This window comes from Arvicanthis niloticus, chromosome 1 (assembly GCF_011762505.2).
Source record: "Arvicanthis niloticus isolate mArvNil1 chromosome 1, mArvNil1.pat.X, whole genome shotgun sequence".
NCBI classification, from domain to species: Eukaryota; Metazoa; Chordata; class Mammalia; order Rodentia; family Muridae; genus Arvicanthis; species Arvicanthis niloticus.
This window is the reverse complement of record NC_047658.1, coordinates 141,533,987-141,555,870: the sequence shown is the minus strand read 5'-3', so window position 1 is coordinate 141,555,870 and position 21,884 is coordinate 141,533,987. Positions and strand designations below refer to the sequence as shown.

The window sequence follows — 21,884 nt, the reverse complement described above, 5'->3', positions numbered from 1 at the left end:
TTATTATATAATTCATTAGAATTCATCTTATATGAAGGAAGCGTTACATTATTCCCTTGGAGGAAATTTCTTCCTTCTGGGGTTTGCTTACCAGTCTGAAGAGTAACAGTAAACAAATTGGTGAATGACACAAATAATGCCAGGTGTGTGGCCAGGCGAGTGAGAAGCTTCATTTAATTCAGAGTGACAAGGTGCTAGAGACAGAGGTGCTACATAATCGTTATTGTGTGGAGTCTCAGAAAGGGACTTAAAATTATTTTGCTTTGTTTTTATGTATTGTTACTATTACGGCTCTTGTTCTGTGTGTTTGCTTGCATGATGTGTGTGAGTGCATGACCTGGATGTCCTAGCTTGAATGTTGTCAGAGAACAATTTTGTGGCGGCTCTTTTCTGTTTCCAGCTTTTCTTCGGATCTGAGGATCAAACTCAGGTCATCAAGTTTGTGCAGCAATACCCACTGAGTCATCTCAGTGGCCCAGATAGAGACACGTGAACAGAGAGATACCTGGCAAGAGGTGGCTGGCTCTGTGAAGACAGGGAGAAAGTACTACAGAGGAAGAGAGACTATGAGAGCCTGAGGCAGAAATGAGGTTGGCATATTCTAAGAATGGAATGAATGTCTGGAAAGCTGTGTATTGTAGGTGGGGGATAGTGACAGGTGATGGCTGATGCTCTGAAGGAGGTCAGGTCATTCAAGGTACTCACACTGTAAAGAGACTAGGTGCTCTTCTCAGGACAAGGAGGAAGTGATTAAAGTTTTAAGCAGTGATGTACTGTCCAAATTCAGTGCTGCCTTCTCCCTGTCTTTATGTCTTTGTCACAAAACCTATTCTAGGAATGTTGTCAGGACATGAATTGTAAGTCACAGTTTCTCCATGCAGAATGGAGGAACAAGGTGCTCTGTGCAAATTCCAACATCAGTGGTATTCGTAGAGACACTGTGCCTAGTCACCCACAAAGTCTAACATCCATGTGGCCTTGGGTGAGCTGCTGGCCTGTGTGTCTGTTTCCCCATGTGTACAGTGGCCCTTGTTTGAGTGCCAGATGTTTAACGGCACTAGAAATTTCAAACGTTTCTTCTATGTTTCTCACATCTGTGCTTCTATGTTTCTCTTCCTCCATGTTCTCTGAGACTTGGAGTGGGGATGTTGATGACCACTCACGGTCACTTAATATTTGTCTTCATCTCTCCTGGCATAGCAGAGATTGTGTGGAATGCCTGTCTTTATTTCACAAAGTTTCACTTTCAAAATGGCATATGAATGTCCCGCCTTCACACCATTCCCAATGTTTACTGTTGCTACTCTTCAGAATTACTGTTTGTCAATCCGATGTGACTGGGAAAAGGAATGTCCTTTTCTGAGCATGTGCATTTAATTAATAGACTTTATCACTTCAAGGATGCTGTTGCTAATTATTTATATTTAATATTTTTTATTCTTTGAGACTTTAGCACATGTATACAATGAAATATCTTCATATCCACCCTTATTTCCCCCTTCTAACTGCCCCTGGATCCTTCCCAACACATCTCTTTCAGCTTCATTCTGCCTCCCACCATGGGCACCTCTTTCTCTTCCTTCTCCTTCTTTTGAACAACCCATTAAGTCCATTTAATGTTGGCTTTGTGTATGGACACACATCCACTGCGACATGGGCAACTTACCAGTAACCACAGCCCCAAAGAAGAGTGCATCTCTCTTCCTCAAGGAAAATAGCACCGTCATTAAGTGCAATACCCAGGATGTGTAAGAAGACAGCACTTCAAAGCACTCCTCCACGTCCTCTGCCTCATTCTTTCTATCTTCTCCTCCTCCATGTTCTCTGAGCCTTGGAGTGGGGATGTTGATAAGCATTCACAGTCACTTAATCTGAGCACAGCATTATTCTACCATTGACCAGTTGGAAGATACAGAGTTCCCACAGACTCCCTGTGCTTGCTCACACTTACCTCTGTTATAAACACTCTACATTAGTGTGACAAATTGTTACGATTTGATGAACCAATAATGATACACTCCTAACTACAGCAGATAGTCCAAACACACTTTATTTACCTTACGGAATAAACTTCATTATGTTGTGTTGTTGTGTTGTTGTGTTGTTGTGTTGCATTGTGCTGCATTTCCTTGCGTTAGATTGTACTGTTTATTTCAGAGGCAGAGCCTGGCTAAAGCACCCAGGCTGAGTTGAACTTCTTAATCATCTTTCCTTAGCTTCCTAATGCTTGCATACACCATAGTGCCTGTCTCTCTCATATTTCCAACTTGTTTCCTGTGGTTACAAATGTGGTCTTCTCATGAAGCTGTCTTCTTGTAGTTAATCCTTCTGTAGGATCCCTTGGCTGCCTTTGGTTTGTATTTCTGTACCAGACCTTGTGCTGCTCAGTGGTATTCCTGCTATATTCTTTGCAGAAGCCTGTTGCTGGTTACATACCTTGCCGATGCATCCTCCCACTCTCTGTCTTCACTTTCCCATGTTCCTCACATCTCTCAAGAGCTGGGGATGTAGCTCAGTTGATAAAGTCCTTGTCTAGTTTGTACAAAACCTTGGGATTGATCCCCAGTACTGAGTGTGGTGGTGCTCACATCTAACAAAGACAATGGAAAGGTAGAGGCAGGAGGATTATAAAATTCAGGTTATCCTTAGCTACACAGCAAATTTAAGGGCAGCCTGGGGTATATAAGACCTTGAAACATGTTCTCTGGTGAACATAGTAATTGACTTCAATGTAGTCAACTATAACAGCTGTCTCTTTTACAGTTGGAGCTTTTTATTTCTGTTTTAGAATTCTTCTCATTCCATTTAACTACCAGAGATCCAGCAATCCCCCTGCCCCCACAGCCCCATGGGATAATCTTCAAAGCTCCTAGTGGAGACCTAAAACTACGAATAGTGCTAAACTCTGAATTTTATGCTTTTCTTTCATACATATACACCTGATGAAGTTGAATTTATAAAAGAGACAAATAAGAGGTCAAGAATACAGGCTAATTTAATAAAACAGAAGAATTCTAACAATATACAATAATTAAAAGCAGTATGGATGTGGTCTTTCTACACTGTCACAGGTAGGTGACATGTAGGGGGATGAATTGCTCTGAGTGGGACAGGAAAGAGCAGTGTGGCCCTTTACTGTGCTCCCTAGAGATGGCAACTGAAGACTTATAAAAGGTTTATTTCTGGGATTTTAAATTAACGTTTAGGGGGCATGGTTGATCAAGGTAACAGATTGTTAAAGGCAAGATCATGGGTAAGGAGCACTGTTGCATTATGCTTGTGCTGCTTTTGACTTACATATTCATTTGACTTTGGCTGGTGGTGTGAGATGGGGGGGGGGCTGTGGGCCTTTATATTAATTTTAATAGACCTGAGGAGTAGGATAGGATTTTGATTGTATTTATTTCATTGTTTATTTTCTTCTTGTTTCTGTGAATACTGTTACTTGGATGTTGAGTTTCCTGAATTAATTTATGAATTTTTTACTCTTTAAAATATTGCACATATCTTTGTGCCCCTGCGTATTTTGTGCAGTGTTTTTTTTATCAATTTTGTTTTTAGTTCTATTAAATTTTACATTTTTATTATTTTTTTTAAGCTCAAAAGGTTCTTTTTATAGCTTTCGAATGTTTTTCCTTCTTTATTTTATTGTCATCACATATGTGATTTGTGCATTCATGTGTGTTTTCATACATATGTCTGTATGTGTGCACGTGTGTACCTGTGTGTAGGCACATACATACCCAGGACATGTATGTGGAGGTCAGAGGACAACATAAAGTAATTGATTCTCTCTTGCTACTGTGGGTTGACAGAGTTAAACTCAGGTAGTCAGGCTTGTGTGGGATATGATCTTCCCTGCTAAGCTACCTGAATGGCTCCATGTCTATTTCTTTATTGGTTTCTATTCTTGTCTCATTTATGTGTCGTCCACTTGTCTCTTCGGATTTATTTATTGTTAATTTTTGTTTAGATTTATTTATTTTACTTTAGGTGGATATGCATTTTGCCAGCATATGTGCACCCACATGTGTGCCCAGTGCCCATGGAGGTCAGAGGAGCATGTTGGAACCCTTAGACCTGGAGTTATGAATAGTTCAGAGCAACAGTGTAAGTGCTGGGAACTGACCATCTGCAAGAGTAACACAGGCCTTCGACCCCGAAGCCAGCATAACACCCACCTGCTGGACTTGTTAACATAGGATGCTTTAAATGTTTTTCTTTCATGTGTTCGCCTGTCCTTTCATGCTTGGAAGTATGGTTGCTTCCCTAAGTTCACATCTTTCTTTCACGATTCTTCTCTCTAATTCTATATTAATGATTAATATAATTCTTAATAATGTTAATAAGTAAACTCTTAATTATTTGATCTGTGGCTGTCTGTTCATCTCAGAATGAGTCACTGACAAGCTGATTTAGAAGGCAAGGTGGTTGGCAAATTTTGCTGTTGAGTAAGCAGCCTTGCACACAGTGACTGCTCACAGCTTTCAAATGTCAGGAGCTGCTCCCTTAGCTTGGTCAGAGACAGCAAGCATATTTGGATCTTTGCTTGGAAGCTACTGTCCAGGCTGGAGTCACATATGGTAGGCTTTAGGGATAGGGGACTTGACTAGCACAGTAACCCATTTGCTTTGGTATAGTATTTCACTTTTCCCACATGACCCAGCTGTCTGGTCCTTCAAAAGGAAGTCCGTGGCAATCTACAGAATAAATGCACTCAGAACCAGTTTTCTCCCAAAAGACAAGGCTAATTATCAAGGGACAGGGCTGGCATTTTTTAAGCATTTCCCACTAATTTTATTTTTAGCCCAGCTTATTCTCAGTATACTTTAGAGAGTCTCTGTTCTTCCATTATTGATCTTTTTTTGGTGGGTCCTACAAATCGGTCACTTCTATCACGCATTGTGGCCTATCTGCTACTGTTTGTTTGTCCAAAGATGAATTTTTAAAAATGGGTCTATCTGTGATAGAAAATACCTGGAAATGCCAACCTTCAGGATTAGAAGCAGGAGGATCAGGAGTTCAAAGCCAGCCTCAGGTACTAGCAAATTCAAAGCTTAAAAAGCACTTGGGGTGGGGGTTAAAATACATCTGTTTAGACCTCTGGTCCCTGTTTTGCTAAGTCAGATCCCATCTGTTCACTCTCTTCCCAGCTTCCAGCAAATAAGAGTCGGGCATCTCTTATTTGCCATCACCTTACCTCCTGTTCTCTTTATCCCGTGGCTTAGTTCTTTCTGTTGTATTATTGTCAATGGCACATTAGGAGGAAGCAGACTTGGGTGTGTTCACTCTGCTGGACCCATCACAGCTGACCACACTGATTCTCTGCTAATGGCAATTTAGTTCCAGGTTATGCTGATGGACTCTTCTGCACAAACATCACACTATTTGTGACAGGGTTACTGTATGACAAATTTCCAAATGTGAAAGAACTGGGTTTGAAGTTATTTGCTTTTAAATACTACCACGATCTTCAAAAATAATGAACCAATTAATATTCCTATCAACAGTATAGATGAGATAATACACCTATTTATTAATAGTTGGTTTCAGGTCCTTTGTGTTGCTGGACTGATGGGTTTAATTGCTGAACTTAAAACACTTCTATTTACTATTCCCAGTAGACGTTCACATGGCTAACCCCAAACTCAATGTTAAACATTACTGTTTTGTAGTTCTTTGAGAAAATTGTGTGTTGTGCATTTAATTAGTTTGCTCGACAGAAATGGAGCCAGGACAGTGAGTTGAGTCTGGGTTTACTTTGCTGAACTCTGTGGCTTGGAACCGTACATTTTCACAGTTGGATGCTAATCTTAGGTTGTACCAGACGCTTTAGCATTGCAGGAACCCATGGTGTTGTTATAGTCTGCCTCGACTCAATGACTTTAGGAAGTACCCTACATTTGTCTGTTTTATGCTATAAACTCATTTTCATCTTCATCCTGCTTCTGCCATGACTTCTGATTCAGCTGATTACTTAATTATTGGAGCAAAAGGGGATTAAAAATACATTTCTTTAGGCCTATAAAACAGTGAAAAGATAACGTCTTAGCTTTTTATGGTTGTGTTAAACACACTAGGACCAAAAGCAACGTAGCGAGGAAAGGTTTTCGTGTGTTTTATTTTGTTTTTCATCTTACAGCTTATAGTTCATCACGGCAGGAAGTTAAGGCAGGAACTTGAGGCAGGAATCTGAAAGTAGGAACTGAAGAAGCAGAACCTATCCAGGGAGGTTGCTCACTGGCTGGTCCTACATGGCTTGCCTAGACTGCTTTTTAAAACAACCTAGGGCTACCTGTCTAAGGGTAGTACCACCCAGTGGTCTGGGCCTTTCTTTTCATGTGAATGACTAATCAGGAAAATGCTCCTGCTTCCCTGAGGGCTGCGATTAAAGGCATGTGCCACCAAGCCAAGCCAGAAGTAGCAATTAACTCAGAAAAGAAGTGGCTCCTTCTTTATCTATCAGTTGGTCCAGGAGGAAAGTCTGTTATACATTTTCTTGATTTCCCTTTTAATTAGTTAAAAGACGAATTAGGCTTAGTATAGTCACACACATGCAAGTCTGTTTTACCACTCCAAGTCATGGTACATCTTTCAAGTTTATTTTGACCTTTCTGCTATTTATATCTATGGTCTCTTTAGGCTTCTCTTTTTCTTTTTTTCCTGCCCACAAATATACTGGGACTTCTTTACCCTGACAAATTTTCTTCCCCTCAGTTCATTGTTCTCCATCTTTCTCTCTGCATCCCTCCATTTTCCTTCTCAATCAGTATATTTACATCTGCCCTCACTTCTCACTGAATCTGCGTGAAATGTTCTTTCTGCCTTCTGAGCTCATCTCCCTAAGGCCTGTCTCAAGCATATTTAGATGTGGGCAACATTAACTCTTTAACTGGCATTGGGAAGAAGGGAAGTTTTGTAGAATGGCTCACATACATGAAGAACAAAGAGCTTAAAGTATTTTGGAGAACCTGGGGCAGCAAGAGCCAGTAGACGTAGTGAGCAGATAGAATCTGGGCCCAGGGAGGCACTGAAGCCAACATAAGGGATTTCCCCATCTCTCCCTCTCTTTGATGTTGCATGAGTTCATGTTTTGGGTCTAGTTCAGTTTCATAACCATGTTCCTATTGACACTTGGGGTCATGGAGTTCTTTTGACTTGTTTTTCCAGGAATGTCCTGTGTATTGTAGGATATTTGTCAGCATTCTTGCCTTCTGTCTACTTGATACCAAGATATCTCCTAACTGGTATTTGAAATGTCTACTGAGGCCTCTGTACACCATACAATTGGTACAATATGCATACATAGAGTATGTATAAAGACATATTGTGCTTATTGGGGTCTCTGACTCATGTTTTACTCTGACTCAATTATGACAACCAAATTTGCCTCTACATTTTGCCAAATATTCTCTGAGAATCAAATTACCCCTACTTGAGAACTCTGTGTGTGTGTGTGTGTGTGTGTGTGTGTGTGTGTGTGTGTGTGTGTGAGAGAGAGAGAGAGAGAGAGAGAGAGAGAGAGAGAGAGAGAGAGAGAGATTAATTCTTTTTCCAGCAAAATGTGGCTGTCAGCATCTTTCAGCCAGCCTAATTCAATTCAATTCTTTGGAATGAGATGTACTTCTGGTCTGATGAACAGAGTTTGGAAGAGGCCAGCATGAAGCAAAACACACAGAGATGTTTTTTGGAGGCAGGGTTCACTTTAAATTTCTCTCAAAGTTCAGCTTGTTTTCTATTAAGGCACATAATGTTTCCAATTGATGTGGAAAAAAATCTAAAAATATTTTATTATAATTTTTGTTTTAATTTCTTTGAAACAGGGTTTCACTGTAGCTCTGGCTGGCCTAGAAATTGTTATGTAGAGCAGGATATCCTCCAATTTATGGAGCTCTCTGTCTTCTGGATGCTGGGATTAAAGATGTACACCATCATGCCAGGCCCTAAATCACTTTTAAAAGCCTTCTTAGACAGACTATGTTTTATTTAAATGGATTCTTTATTACGTGTAGAGATAGCAAAGCAGGTGTTGAGGACACGAGCTTTGGAGTTCATGATTCCTGTGCCACATTCCAGATGGTGGTTTTTTTTTTTTTTTAAAAATACTAGTTGTATTTTTTTAAATAGGAGTCTCTTTGTCACAAGTTTTCTCATCTTCAAAAATACAGTAATAATAAAAGCAATAATACCAGGAGTTGAGATGTGTGTATTTTTTGCCTGTGCCACAGCATGATTTTATATGTATTGTTTATCTTATATCTTATCTCAGATGAGTCTAAACATCTGGGATTGTTAGGGCTAAGGATGTTGTTATCACTTGTGAAGCAGGATTTTTGACACATAGCAATACCCTGTAACAAGGTAACAAATCGTTCTACGGTAAAATATAAGAATGTTCTACTGGGAAGTGGATACCATTTCTCAATAATTTAGGTCTCACACATTATCAGACACACACACACATATGGTTGAGATTAAATGCAGAAATTTGGATGTCTGAGAACTGTACTCTCAGTCACAATGTCAAACCAGTTATAGTGAGAACTCGATTAGCTGATGTGTACAGAAACACAATGTGTATAAACCAGAGCAGGGCAGGTGGGGAGTGCCATTTAAACACTAATAATTAGTATGCCCTTCTGCTTTTGAGAATTGCTATGATTTATTGCGTTCCTATCAGCAGTACGGTGATTCACTCACTTCATTAAGCTGGGGCTTCCTGTCTTTAGGGCAGGCTGACCTCAATATCCATCATGATCCTAAGCCATTCTGCAGTAGTAAGCATGTGGCCATAAATGCCCTATGCCTCTAAGCTACAGCCAGCAGGGACTCTGCAAACTTCTCCATGAATGAGCTGAAGGAATTTTTCACAGGCTGCATGGCTGAGTCTCCTAAAACCCACACGCTAAAGCCCTGACCCTCAACATGACTGTATCTACAGATGGTGCCTGAGAAGAAGTCATTACATCTAAATGAGGTCTTAAGGGTGGCTCTGGGTCTAATTGAATTAGTTTTTTATGTCTGTCTTAGTTTGTTTCCTCTTGCTAAAAACACAGTGTCTAAGAAGTGTCCTAGCTTCATTTATATTGGTGTGAAAAACACTCTGACCAAAAGCAACATAGGGGTGGAAAGGGGGTTATTGGATTTACAGTTCTAAGTTCATCATTTTGTGAGAGTCTCACGGCAGAAATTCAAACAATTGGTCACATTATATTCACAGTTAAGAACAAAGAGAGAATAAGCTTGCTCTTGCTAACTTTCTCCTCTTTTACATCATTCAGGACCCCTACCTAGGGAATGGTGCTGCCCACTATGAGCTGGGTCTTGACATCTGCCTAGGGGATGGTGCTGCCCACTATGAACATCAATTAAATCTCAAAACAACCCTGCATTAGCACATGCATGGACCAATTTAATCTAGATAATTCCTAAGCAAGACTATCTTCCCAGGTGATCTTTTGTTGTGTCAAGTTGGCAATTAAAACTAATCTGCATAATATATTATCTAAAAATGAGGTTTATTTTGGCTTATGGTTCTGGTCCAAGATGGAGGACCTACATTTTAATGATGTCCTCCTTGTTTGTTGATGCAGTATAAGGTGCTACATAATGAGAAATAGAGAGTGTAAGAAAGACCTAACTAAACCGGCTCTATAGTAAACATACTCCAGAAGTAATCCACGTCCACATTAAGCCATTAATGGCATTACTGGGTGGATCCATTGCTGAAGGCAGTGTCCTAATTGTTTCTCAAAGATCTCAACTGGCTCTAGTTTTTAATAGCTCCTAATGGGGGTTACATTTCAGCCTGAGTGTCAAAAGAAAATCTATGTTCAAACTTTGCACTTTGTAAGAAGTGATACCGGGGGAACTCAAATTTCTCCTTTTGCCCAGGCATTTGCTTCAAGGAAAACCAGGTAAACAAGAAGGCACCGTCTCTAAACCAGAAAGAGAAGCCGAGTTTTCTGGAACTTTAGTCATGGACCTCTGAACTCCAGAATTGTAAGAAAATAAGTTTCATTTGTCTCAGCCTTCCAGTGTGTGATATATATATATATATATATATATATATATATATATATATATATTATATACATTTATATATATATAAATATATACGTATATATTTATATACATATATATTTATATATACGTATATATATACGTATATATATACGTATATATATTTTATATACATATATATATATATACGTATATATATATATATACGTATATATACATATATATATATATATATATATATATATATATATATATATATAGGCAGATTTAGTGGATTAATAGTAGACCCAGTCACACCTGCAGCCCCCAGCTTGGCATTCAGGCCAAGAAAGTACACTGATGTGTTTCCTTTTAGAAAGAGTGGGTTCAGGCTGTTAAATTTTCTGGGTCTTTATTTTTCCTTTTTTCTTTTTGACTTGTATTTTCTACTCTTAGAGTCTTTACTAGGGCTTCTCATACTTGGTTATAGGTTTGCCTGTGATGTTCTCTATTGTGACAAGTTGATCACATGTTAGTTCGGGTTCGAACCCATAAAACCAAATTTGTTAGCATGGAATCCAGAGGAAAAGTCACTGGGCACTAGTCATAGTGCCCATAGTTCCTGAGAGAAAAGAGGATGGGATGGGCCGAATTGGAAGCAGCCATTCTCTCTCCTTTGTTGAGCTGTTTTAGTTGGTGTCAATCTTGAGGCAAGAGACTTAGTCAACTAAATTTGCATAACTTGAGGGTGGTTTCTGGATGCGGAATGAGACTGAGGACAGGAGTGGCTAGAGCCTGAACTGAATTTTTCAGTCTTGCAGATGGTTATTTGCCAGAAATCAAAATGGTCACTCTCCTCAGATTATCTTGTCTAAAGATTCTAAGCCTGCTGAGGCACTTGGAAGAGACAGGAGGACTGCTGTTCGCACAAAGCTAAAAACAAATCTGAGAGCTATTGGGCATAATTCAAGCTTTATTGATTTATATCTCATGAATGTTAACTTGGTCTTATCTCCTAGCCCCCCAGTGAGTCCAGTTGTCCACTCTCGGCATTTTCTGAGGAAGTTCATCAAAGAAACCAAAGTGATTTCCTCATGGGAACGTAGAGTGCTAAGGGAACAGCCTTCTCGATCTGCGAGGGGCAGCTGTCCTCAAGTGGACTTGTCCTCTGTGTTATTTACTTATCAAATATTGCATCACTTTGCAAGAGGAAAGCACTTTGAAAGATTCCAGTGAAAAGCCAGGCTGGGCTAAGCCTTCTGTTTTATTCATACACGCACGCACACACATATATCTACCTATGCACATATGTATCCCTGCCACATGCATTGTAACAAATCACAAGCTGATTTTTTGAATTTTGAACTTGTATTTTTTAGTGTGTGTGTGTGTGTGTGTGTGTGTGTGTGTGTGTGTGTGTGAAGCTCATGTGTGCCAAAGCATGCATATGGAGTCAGAAGACAACTTGTGGGACTTGGTCATTTGCATTATCATGAATTAAATTCAAGAGGTCAGGTGTATGTGGCAAATGCCTTCACCCACAGAACCAACTACCACTGGCCCTTTTTATTTTATATGGCTGTTATTTCAGACAGTCTTTCTTTCTTTGAGGATGCTTGAGCCAACCAAATGCTATACCCTTTCCAGTTACAATTTTTCAACCCTGAGTCAAAGACACCAAATCAACTACAACAATAAAACCCCACAAAGATTAAAATACTAGTAAATAGCATGGCAACATCTTGTTTTTTTTGTGTGTGTATTAGGTACTGTCAAGAAAATTTGTAAAGCAGCTCCCCCACAGAACAGCTGGAAGCATATGCGGAGCATGACAGAGGGGTGGGGCTTGTGACACCTTCTGGGTGCCGATCCATGTTTGCTGTAAGATGGCCAACAGGATCAGGTTGGAGTCCCCATCCATATAGAGAACCTGCGCCCAAGCAGAGTCATGGTCATGATTTTCACTGTGCTGGGAGCCAAGGCAGTGGATTTCTTTGCGCCCTGGTGGAAAAGCCTGGGGAGACAGCAGTACCATCCAGCAACATTACACTGGGATCGAGATATTTGGGAATGTGATGTCACATTTCATTATGGAATTGAAGGTAGTTTGTGAGTGATGCAGGATTACAAACCCGGAAAGAAAGGCTGAAAGAAATGCCTGCAATGGTAGATTGCTCGTTGCCATGGTGATGACCTGGCGGTCCTTCGACTTGTAGCTCTTCTCTGGGAGAGGTTGCAGAGCCAGGTGGTCTCCTGCTCAAAGTCCAAGGTGACTTAGCAAGCCTCTTGATCTCATGTACAATTTTCACTTAGCCGTGGTAGTGAAGTTGTAGCCACGTGTGATCAGTATCTTTATGAGGTAGTCTGTCAGGTCATTGCCAACCAGGTTCGGATGCAAGGATGCAGAGGGACTCCTTTTTAGATGAGCAGTGTGGATGACTCTATTGCTGGAGTATATAGTGATGCCAGTGGTAAAAAACAGAGACACTGCTGCCATGATTTATGTATATGCCTGGGATGCTGAAGGTCTCAAAGATGCTCTGAGCCATCTTTTCATTATAGGCTTTTGGGTTGGAGGGCAAGGTTTCTTGCTCTTCACAGGCATTGTAGCTCTGGTGCCAGATCTTCTCCTCGTCCTTCCAGTTGGTGACAAGCTGGGCTCCATCGGGCACTTCAGGGTCAGGGTGCCTCTCTTGTTCTAGGCCTTGTTTCCCATGTATGAGTCCTCTTGGCCCACGCCCACCATCATGCCCTGGTGCCACAAGTGACTCATGACAGAGGGAAAGCTGGCTTAAAATTCTAGCTTAGCACACATTGAAGTAGCTGCTGACAAATTGCCCAATACCACCATCCAGGGCAAGCTGGGTGGCAGGTGTGAACTGGAGGCACAGGGCCAGTGAGGGTCCTGTGCTCACTGGGTGGCTAGGAACAAATTAGTTTGTTTTGGTTTTTGAGACAGTCTCACTAAGAAACTAAAAGATTAGAATGAACTCACAATTCCTCAGCTTCAGAGTGATAGGTTCAAGGTAAGTTCCGTAGTATTTGGCTCCACAAGGACCATCTTGGTTTTTGGCTTGTTGGGAAGATAAAAAGTACAGAGGACACCTTTAATCTGCATGTGACAGTTCCTTTACTAAAGCACTGCAAACACTTCTACCATTCAAGTCTTGGTATGTTTGACCAAAGAAGGCTAACATGAATGTGGTAAACATGTAAGATTGCAAACATCAACAGTGACAAACAGAAAAAAAAGCATGTGTGGATTGATGTTGCATGAAAAAATACGAGGTACATAATTAAAAAGAGAGCAATATGTTCTGAGAGTCAGAAAATGTAGGAACAGCCCATTCATAGTCTTAAACTTCTCACTCAGACGACTGCCCCCTCTTTCTTTCATTTGCCCATGTATTTATACATGTATGTTCATAGTACATACATTCTGTGATCTCTTTTTGAGTTGAACCCACTATGTGCTTTTTGTGGTGCTGTTATGGTCCTCAGAACTGTAATTTGTAAGGCTTTATTCTAGTTGATGGGTACACATGTTGTCTTTACAACACATAGGAAAAGTCATCACAATGAAAGAAGTATGAGTGCATGAATTCAATAGAATTTTTCTGTAAAGGATTTTTGTGTGTGGTTCACATGAGAAGCAGCTATATTGCAGTACTGAAGTGAAAATCACTTTAAATGTTGGAGGGATATATTACTACTGGATTTGTAGTCTTCTTGTTTCCTCCCTTAGTATTTGACCCTTTTGTATTATCTCAATAAGTAAAAATCAACAGTGGGCAAAGATGTTGGGGCCTACTGACAATTTTTCCTTTTGAAAATATACATCATGTATATTTTCAGTTATAGTTCTAATAAATATTTCCAAATTAAGATACCTATTTACTAGTAATTTTCTTAACATGCTAGTATTTGATACAGTAACTTATTTAAGGTGTGTGTGTGTGTGTATGTGTGTGACAGTGCATGGCTATTAAGCCCAAGGTACTGTGCATGCTGGTCAAGGACTCTACCACTGAGCTACACCCTCCAATTCTAGTTGAGCACCTACACAATGAATGACTCTGTGTGTCAGCATCTATTACTTCTAAATTGAAAAATGACTGATTAAATAAAGATGAGACTGTATCCACTGACACCATAGGGACAGAAATCAGTCATTTTTAATATATGAATACTTTTAATCATGTGCTTTTCCATGAATTATAAGTTATACCTGGAGTTCAAGCCCTTTAAAGAGGAACTTTTCATCTTAAGGAGTGTGGCAGGAGAGTTTTGGAAAGTCATGTGATGGCTTTCTAACTAGGAAAGTCATGTGATGGCTTTCTAACTAGTCCCTGAGTTGTGCTGCAGAGGTATGCATGGCTAACCTCATGCCAGGGCAATGCTCCGTGAAAAAGGAGTTGGCTCAGGGGTTACAGGGGTTAAAGGAGCTTGCCAGCAAGGCTGCAGACCCGAGTTCAATCCCTGGGCTCTGGGTGGTGAATGGAGAATTCTCTTCTGCAAAGCATCCTTTGATCTGAACACTCGCACTGTGGAGTGTGTGCGTCTACACACATGCACTTCCATAAAGATTAAGTAAGTGTGTCATCATGTGTATGTATATACAGAAGTTACTTATACACATATTTGTGTGTAGATATATAATATAACACATATATACATGTATGTGTCACACACACACACACATACACACACACACACACACACACATGATATGGGTTTAGAAGCCTCACTGAACAGTTTTCTAACTGAGACTGAGGTTAGGGATCTTTAGAAGTTTTTAGCAAGGAGAATTTTGTTTAGAGGAATGCAATCTTCTTTTTGTTTTAGAAATCATAAATCTGGGAAAGGAACCAGCAAGGAGGAAGCCAAGGGGGATGATGGGGATGGGAGAGATGGGAGAGGATGTAGGGAGAGATGAATTAGAATATATTATACACATCTATAAAACTGTAGAAGAACCAAGTTAATTTTAAAGCTTTAAAGTATTTCCAGAAATGATTAGCTAGTGCTTTTCTGGACATGTGTGTTTAAGGCACCTTACTGGTTAATAAAAATCTGCAACTTGGCAGAAAGATGAGAAGCAGAGATTATAATTTCGCATCATGCATTTGAAGGTGACAGCTGGCTGAATCCCAGGGAGTGCTTTCATCTCATGGAGAAAAAGGGGGCCAGTTTCACACATGCGTTTTGTATTTGAAACACTGAAACATTCCACTCAGTAAGTGTGAGCCTGAACACCAGCTCCAGGCTTGACCAGAGCTGGAGTACATGCAAGGCAAGCCAGCCTCTGGGCGATGCTACTGTGTAGCCATTTCCATTGGTTTCTTCCCGTTCCCTCCCCATTCTAGGCCTTGCCTGCTCTCTGTTCTGGAAGCTGTCAGCATGGACAGCATCAGCCGACCACTCTGAAGGCGGGAGGGGCCCGAGACGGTGCACACATATATTTCCTTCACTGGTTCACTGTTGTGTTGTGTAGAGTAGCTGCTTCCCTTTCCCCACGAGCTTTTACAGCAAGCGACACACCAAGGTAGCTGCTCTCTCCCAGAGCCTTCTCGGGCATCACGTGATGATAGATTATGTTGGTTTTTACTATCCTCCTTATTGGATAACACTGCCCACACTTTGTGTGCTATCGTTGAAAGAGTTCCCCCTACTTCCTAGTTCCTGTTGGATCTTACATGTTGCTAACTGGTAGGAAACCAGGAGCTCCCAGGGGCCAGTACTGTCCTCTGTAAAGAGAGGGGCTTCTGCCTGGGAGCCTCAGGCCTGGGAGACAACCAGACAATTCCAGGGACTGCACATCTGCACATATGGGCAGGTTTACCAGTTGGTGGAACGTACTACACATCACCTTGATTTTCAAATGTGTAGAAATGTCTCAGTGAGCTATGAAATGGAATTTATTTGAAAACAGGAAGTTCACTTTATCCGATGTTTTTAGATATTCCATCAGATAATTAATGTTAATAACAATGACTATTTCTAGCTTGACAAAGAGCACAGTTTTGAATATATGGCTCCTACTCACATGCAAAAAAGTTGGGACCTAGTTTTGAGATGTTCGTTGTCACAGCTTTTGGGGTTCAAAACCAGAGGGTGGAGTCAACTGGTTCATGTCTCACTGATCTTACAAGAACAGGGAAGAAAGTAAAAAAAAAAATCTCAAAAAAAAAGGTATTTTAAAATTATTTGTAACTTTCTCATTTCAAGAAAGAAATAAGAAATGCAGGTTCTGGGTCTCAGGGTGCAGGAGTTGCAAAAGGATAGGAGTTACAGAACTTCGCTGTCGGTCTCCGGCTACACCTTGTCCTCTGTGTGACCCGCTGTGGTTCAAGCAGTGAACAGAGTCTACAGAACACAAAAATAAACATCTCCGAGGGCCTGTGGAATTTGATGGCCTGTGGAATGTGGGGCAGACAGCGGGCTGCATGCCAGGCTCTGCAGGTGAACCCTTCCAGGGCCCACACTCCTTTTCAACCTCTCGGAAAGGAAAGAAGGAGATGCCCGGCTTGAAATCCCATTTCTAGGCTTGCCCCACTGTTCTCTCGGAGTCTGGACTTGCCCTTGTGTTCCAGTGAGCTGTAGTCACTGAGAGCTTCATGACTTAGGATCCAGAAAGGTTGGCTACAGTGGCTACAAAGCACAGAGAAAGGATGGGAGGGTTCCTACCGGGTTTCTCAAGCTCCTTGTACCACCTGCCCATGCATTTTGAGAAAATGGTCAGGCAAGAGAGTTGGGGAAATCCAATGCTTATTAACTACTAGTTGCTTCTAGCTTCCAACTTAGGCTCACGTTCAAGCAGTAGTCCTCACAATCTTCCACAATGCAAAGGGTTAACATCTAGCTAGCTGAACTATTTGACTCCCTGTTCCTCATGTGTCAACCGTACTACCGTGAGCCATGATTACAGAGTAAAGCAATGTGGTATAGACAGGCTGTCCTGTTTTTCAATAACAGCCTTCCCAGTGACCAAAAAAGACTGTGCAATATATCTCAAACCCCAGACTCTCCTCTGGAGCCAGGATGCCTTTGGTGTGGTTGATTTGACTTAACAATGCTGTAGTCTGTAAAAGTATAAACTGTGGTTAGAGAATGTGCAAGATAACATAATTAAACAAAATAGTGTTCGCTGGACTGTATAGATATGAGCACCAGCTTTATGCTGGGCACTTTGCCTGTGCTTGGTTGTGTGGAATAACTGTCTCCATCTCAGCCAATTCCATCTCAGTGTCCACATCAGTCTGTAGCAACCCAAGACTGCTCATGGCCATGTGCATTAGGAGGTCTAAGGGTAGGGGAAATGTTTGGGTTTCTGTACAGGCTGAAACACCAGTGGGGCCATTGTGGCTATTCCTTCCTAGGGTCTAGTACCATCCGAACCACTCTGGCCTTGATCCTGGGCTTTATAAAAAGTATCCCTAGCTTCAAAATACCAAACGCAATGGAGAAACTGTGGCGGCTTCTTCAGCAAAGGTCAGTGTTGCAATTTAGTGCGCAAAGGTTCCTGACAGACATCCAAGGCCTTCTGGGGAAGCCAGTAGTCCTTTGCTTGTTACTAGGATCTGTCTGGGGCCTAATGAGAGAGGAGCAGTAAGGAAAAAAGAAAGAGGAGACCATTAGTCTTTCTTTACCCAAGAATAATGTTTTTGTTTTGTTTTCTGACGTGACACATGAAGAAGGTCATTAACAACAAAAACAATGACTCCATGTTCAGCTGAAGGCACACCACCCCCAAGGACTCTAAAATGGGCAAAACCAACCTGAACCTGGCAAGAGCCTATGCAAATTGAGCAGAGATTTTTGGTGGGTCTCTTCTCTTCTCTTCTCTTCTCTTCTCTTCTCTTCTCTTCTCTTCTCTTCTCTTCTCTTCTCTTCTCTTCTCTTCTCTTCTCTCTCTCTCTCTCTCTCTCTCTCTCTCTCTCTCTCTCTCTCTCTCCCTCCCTCCCTCTCCCTCTTTCTTTCTTTCTTTCTTTTGCTTTTTCTTTTTCAATTTCTCCCATTTCCATCCTTGGATTTGAGTTTGTCCCTGGATAAACATCTGCAAAACCACCAGCTGGAACACTTGGATACACTGATGTAAAGACTCCGCGACAAGCTTTTGAAACTCTCTTCTAACATACTTGAAAGTTTGCCCTTTCATAGTCCCCAAAGTGCACAGTCCCTTAGGGGTTCCTAGTCAAAGGCCAGAGTGTTGAATGAGCCTTGGATCTCGGTTAAGACAGAAGCAAATGTTTACTTGTTGTTTAAAAATGAGTGCAAAATGTGACCAAGAGGCCAGGTGTCTCTCGGTGACTATCCACAAGGGGCCTGCAATATGCAGTGGTTAGTAAAAAAAAAGCGGGCACTGTTCCAGATGCCAGGACACAGAGCCAAAAGGATGCATGGTGTATATTTTCTCTTGCTTCTGCTGAAATGGGCCTGTGTAGAAAGAAGAGTTTCAGATGGACACCCTAAGTACGACAAATGATATACACCCAAAGAATGCTTTCCTACTGCCAAAACAGCAGCCACAGAGTCCTCCGCAAAACCTTACAGTTTCTATCATAAATCTAAACTCCTCCACAAGCCTGAGTCTTTTTTTTGTTTTGTTTTTTAGGTTTTTTTTTTTTTTTTTTTTTTTTTGTTTTTTAAAGACAGGGTTTCTCTGTATAACCTTGGCTGTCCTGGAACTCACTCAGTAGACCAGGCTGGCCTCGAACTCAGAAATCCGCCTGCCTCTGCCTCCCAAGTGCTGGGATTAAAGGCGTGCGCCACCACCGCCCGGCCCAAAGCCTGAGTCTTAAATGGAGGTAAAAATAAAATGTGTACTTCCCCTCTGCTCGTGTGTGTGTGTGTGTGTGTGTGTGTGTGTGTGTGTGCATTCTTTTTTCTTTTTTTATTGGCTATGTTATTTATTTACATTTCAAATGTTATCTCACTTCCCGGTTCTCACTCCTCTTGCAACTCTCTTATCCCATTTCCCCTCTCCCGTGCTTCTATGAGAAAGCTCCCCTACCCACCCACTCCTGCCTCACATAATTCCACCTCTAAGAACAAAAATAACAGGAAGCAACAATCATTGGTCCTTAATATCTCTTAACATCAGTGGACTCAATTCCCCCAATAAAAAGACATAGACTAACGGACTAGATATGTAAACAGGACCCAGCATTTTGCTGCATACAGGGAACACATCATATTCTTTCTCTTAAAAATTAATTTGACTATTATAGATGTTTTTATATTTTCTTACAAATTTAGAATCCACTTGTTTTTCTCTATTTTAAAAAGAGACTATTGACATTTCAGTTGGAACTTCACTGGAATTATACTAATGATGATATGCTCCAAGTCTTGTAATCAATAAATCTGGATTTTCTAGCTCTCTGTCTCACAGGCCTTCTTAAATTTCTCTTGGTGTTGATTATAGTTTTTAGCCTTTAAGTAATATGTATATACATATTATGGTAATAAATTTATAAGCATTTTTAATTCTCTAACACTTATAAAGTAGTATTTTAACTCCAATTTTAAAAATTATTATTATTATTAATTATTATATGTTTATAAGCATTTTGTCTTTATGTATGTCTGTACATCATGTGTGTGCCTAGTGCCTCTGTGGCCAGATGAGGGTAGACTTCTCTAGAACTGGGGTTACAGATGTTTGTGAGCTGTCACCCAGATCCTCTGGAAGAGCAGCCAGTATTCTTAACCCCTCAGCCATCTCTGAAAGCCATTTCTGAAATCCAGAAATGTCAGTTTTTAATTTATATCAGGTATCATTGATATAAAAATAGAATTAAATCTAAACGTAATAATATAAAACCCAATTAATTGGAATTAATATTAAAGTGTAGCTCTATGAGATGAACAAGCCATAAAGTATGAGAAAACTTTGCAATACAGTAATTTATATCTAGGACAAAAATTATGTCTCATTAAAATAAAATATTAGTGCCTTCATAGGCACCTCATATAAGAAGATATCTGAATAGTTAGTTATAATGTGAAAAGTAGTTACAATGTTAGTCACCAGAGAAGTGATTAAATCAGTACTAAAATGAGATCATTAACTACATACTAGAATAGCTGAAATAAACATATCTCAGCACCAAGTATTGCTAAGACTGAGAGGTGCTAAAAATTCAGTGTGTTGTTGAAAATATCAGACAGCCATCTCAAGTAGTTTGGCCGTTTCTTCTGAAGTTAAGGTATCAGTTATGTAAAACTCAGTAATTTCATTCCCCTACATATACTCCAGAAAATAAAACACATGTCTACAAAACACTTGTTCACAGTTGAACTCGGTTTTATTTATAATGGTCTAAAACTGGAGTAAATACTAATGTTCATCATAGGCGAATGAATAACAAAGTGTAATGGGTCCACACTACCTCCTACCAATGAGCAACAAAATGGAGTCAGCTACGAACAACAACAAAAAAAATGGAACGAAGCTTAAATTACTGTCAGAAGGTTCTAGATGTAGCTCAGCCGCAGAACCTGTGCTTAGTGTGGATGAGATCCAAGTTTAAGCCCCTGAACTGAAAAAGTCCCAAATTGTATAAAATTAGGAGACAAATTAGCTTATCCTTGCAGTCGCAGATCAGTGGTATTCTCAGGTTAGTGCCTGGGGGCACGATGAGACAGGCATGTGACTGCAGGGAAACAGTGGGAACATTAGCTAGTGATGGAAATGTTCTGTGTCCTGATTATGGTCAAACACATTGAAATATAGCCTTTAAATGAGTGTGTTCTGGCAACTGGAGAGATGGCTCAGCAGTTAAGAGCACTGGCTGCTCTTCCAGAGGACCAGAGTTCAGTTCCTAACAGCCAGACAGCAGCTCACATCTACCAGCTAACTCCAGTTCCAGGCCATCTGACATCCTCTTCTGGCCTTCATAAACACTGCCTCCTCCCCTCTCCCCTCTCCTCCCCTCTCCTCCCCTCTCCTCCCCTCTCCCCTCTCCCCTCTCCCCTCTCCCCTCTCCCCTCTCCCCTCTCCCCTCTCCCCTCTCCCCTCTCCCCTCTCCCCTCTCCCCTCTCCCCTCTCCTCCCCTCTCCTCCCCTCTCCTCCCCTCTCCTCCCCTCTCCTCCCCTCTCCTCCCCTCTCCTCCCCTCTCCTCCCCTCTCCTCCCCTCTCCTCCCCTCTCCTCCCCTCTCCTCCCCTCTCCTCCCCTCTCCTCCCCTCTCCTCCCCTCTCCTCCCCTCTCCTCCCCTCTCCTCCCCTCTCCCCTCTCCCTCTCCCCCTCTCCCCTCTCCCCTCTCCCCTCTCCCCTCTCCCCTCTCCCCTCTCCCCTCTCCCCCCCCCCCCCCCCCCCCCCCCCCCCCCCCTCCCCCCCCCCCCCCCCCCCCCCCACCCCCCCCCCCCCCCCCCCCCCCCTCCCCCCCCCCCCCCCCTCCCCCCCCCCCCCCCCCCCCCCCCCCCCCCCTTCCCCCCCCCCCCCCCCCCCCCCCCCTCCCCCCCCCCCCCCCCCCCCCCTCCCCCCCCCCCTCCCCCCCCCCCCCCCCCCCCTCCCCCCCCCCCCCCCCCCCCCCCCCCCCCCCCCCCCCCCCCCCCCCCCCCCCCCCCCCCCCCCCCCCCCCCTCCCCCCCCCCCCCCCCCCCCCCCCCCCCCCCCCCCCCCCCTCCCCCCCCCCCCCCCCCCTCCCCCCCCCCTCCCCCCCCCCCCCCCCCCCCCCCCCCCCCCCCCCCCCCCCTCCCCCCCCCCCCCCCCCCCCCCCCCCCCCCCCCCCCCCCCCCCCCCCCCCCCCCCCCCCCCCCCCTCCCCCCCCCCCCCCCCCCCCTCCCCCCCCCCCCCCCCCCCCCCCCCCCCCCCCCCCCCCTCCCCCCCCCCCCTCCCCCCTCCCCCCCCCCCCCTCCCCCCCCCCCCCCCCCCCCCC

General features: G+C 42.6%; 1 protein-coding gene across 4 annotated transcripts in view; it reads left to right on the top strand.

The window, feature by feature from the left end:
- Positions 1-21,884, top strand: part of Slc16a12 (solute carrier family 16 member 12) — an 82,686-nt gene that overhangs the window by 24,391 nt on the left and 36,411 nt on the right. The window contains exon 2 of one of the 4 annotated variants that reach the window (XM_076919421.1): positions 9,895-10,002. The exons of 2 other annotated variants lie outside the window; for them this stretch is intronic. The gene's annotated coding sequence lies outside the window, so the exon portion shown is untranslated. Of the gene's footprint in view, positions 1-9,894; positions 10,003-17,699; positions 17,824-21,884 lie in introns of those variants that run through there. One more of the 4 variants, XM_076919430.1, reaches the window with a different exon arrangement.